At 48.9% G+C, this 2170-nt stretch overlaps 1 protein-coding gene across 1 annotated transcript in view; it reads right to left on the minus strand.

Annotated features, from left to right (window-relative positions):
- The window catches only part of LOC105164364 (pentatricopeptide repeat-containing protein At1g52620), a gene marked incomplete in the record, with an annotated part of 2911 nt that continues 2392 nt past the window's right edge, over window positions 1652–2170 (minus strand). Inside the window, 2 exon segments of the mRNA XM_020694457.1 lie at window positions 1652–1725; window positions 1832–2170.

Consider the following 2170-nt stretch of genomic DNA (forward strand, 5'->3'; position numbering starts at 1 on the left):
GAGCATCTCTTGGGGGCATGTTGGGGGCCTCCAAGGGCCGGCTCTAGGCATCTTAAAGGAGTGTTTAGAGTCCCCGAAAGGCATGGGAACCGGACGGGCAGCGTAGGGCCAGGACGGCCTACGTTGGGCACAAATGCGGCCGAGAGGTTCCGTGTGACGTGCAAGGTTGCTCCGCGGGCTGCGAGATATTTGGGGCAACACCTCTCGTGCGAATGGGTGATCGAGGCAAGCACTCCAAGACCTCGTGATCCAACTCATGGCACGCGCTATCGGGTTCTAGCCGTCCATGGGGGTCCGTTGGCTAAGATGAGCGGTCGTGGGGCGACGCCGCACTGTGGGCAAGTTATGTAGCCACGCCGAAAGGCAAGAAGGCATGTCGGGCATGCCATGCGGGATTAAGGCAGGATGTCGGCATATCACATGGGCCTCGGACTTAAGGTGCAGTCCTACTCGGGCGAGGCATAAAAGACGGCCACGACGAAGGCGTGCGCCAAGGATGCCCCGAGTGTGCGTTGGACATGAGACGGACGTTGCGGGCGCATGCGGAGCGCCGTAATGCCGAGGCGGAGCGAGGATGCTCCTTGCCATCGAGGGATGCGTCGGCGGGTTCCGAGATTGTGGACGAGACGCATGGCGGCAGACTAGCTAGTCGGGGCCGGCCGCTAAGAGACGCTAAGGCGTGCGTGCCGAGAGCCTCGGCGAACATGGACATTTTGGATAGGCGAGCGCAAAGGCACGCGGTGCCGCGCAGGGATGCGTTCAGATGTCGTGCTAGCGAGCTTCAGTGTCGAAGACACGCGACGAACAGTCGGTAAACTCTGAGATGTGCGAAGGCTGGTCGAAGGTTGGGTGAAACCTGAGACGCCGCACGGGCGAAAAATATATTCCGCTGCGTGACAAGAGAGTCCGCCCGTGACACGGGGGCACAACTGCTTGGGAAGACAGCTTACAGTCTCATTCTCCAGCTTCTAAGCAGCAGCACAGGAGGATAGGAAACCCACCCTGTATTGAAAGCCCTGTATAAGAAGGTTCACACACGTGATTTTCTCATACAGGAAGCAATTCTAGCCCGTTTTACTCTGCACTTCTACAATCAAGATATACAAATATGTTCGAAATATGTGCAACTCCGACACAATTGAACTCTTTGATGTGAAACGTTTCCTCTAAAGTGGATTGAGTCGACATATAAGAGATGTTGGAAGCTTAGAATTTTCACACAAATTACCCTCACAACTCACAAATTCAGCACGATATCCAATGTCATCATGTACTCTGTCTTGTTGAAAGTGAAAAGTCAGATTCTCCACAGAACATCTGGTATGGAATATGGAAATGGCTATTTCCCCTTTGGTCCACAATTTTTTCTTCATGAAAGTGGATACCGTGCTTAAGTTATATCCCTTGACCCGGAAAATGATAAAACTGCAAGAAGCCAAGTTAAGACTACTATCAAGCAAAATTGCACAAGGGTGAACGAATAACATACTGGGAGGAAAATAACTAATTAATGAAGCTTATGTACCATCTCCGAGTGCAGTATCCTTTGGGCTGTTTCGAGAACTGATGTTTGAGGATGGAGAGAACTGTTTTTCTGGCATATAATAGAGCTTTCAGGGTGCAAACCTTCAACAGAATCTCTACCTGATTATTTGATTGAATATGTTGGAGATGTCTTATACCCTAGTTTTGCATGTGTTTTCTTCTGGAACTAAAACCAGTCGCCTGCACAAGGAGATCCACATACACCGCACCCAATGTTTAAATATAACAAAATGGTGTGAATAAGGTGCTGTGGTAGATGAGAGGATTCTATTCAAAATAGTCCTACCTTGAGATCCAGTAACCTCTTGGACAAACAACCAGAAGCATAAGGGGACTCTCGTAACAGCCTGCCAATTTTGTCCTATGCCATGACACCCTTCACTAAAAATATATACCAGCTGTCGTGCAATACCAGTTACTGAGGCTTTGAGGTTTTCTCCTTTCATGTGCTTGTTGACACCTTGAAATGAATATTTTCTCACTCATTAGATTTGCATTCTTCGAGCAAGGTATGCAAAATCAGTGAAGTCTCTGTAGTAACTTCATGAGTTGAGTAGCGCCCAAATATGGACAAGTACTTTAAAGCAACATTAAGCTTTGGCTCAATTAACTTGGAGGGAATTAT

Source organism: Sesamum indicum, linkage group LG1, assembly GCF_000512975.1.
Source record: "Sesamum indicum cultivar Zhongzhi No. 13 linkage group LG1, S_indicum_v1.0, whole genome shotgun sequence".
NCBI lineage: Eukaryota > Viridiplantae > Streptophyta > Magnoliopsida > Lamiales > Pedaliaceae > Sesamum > Sesamum indicum.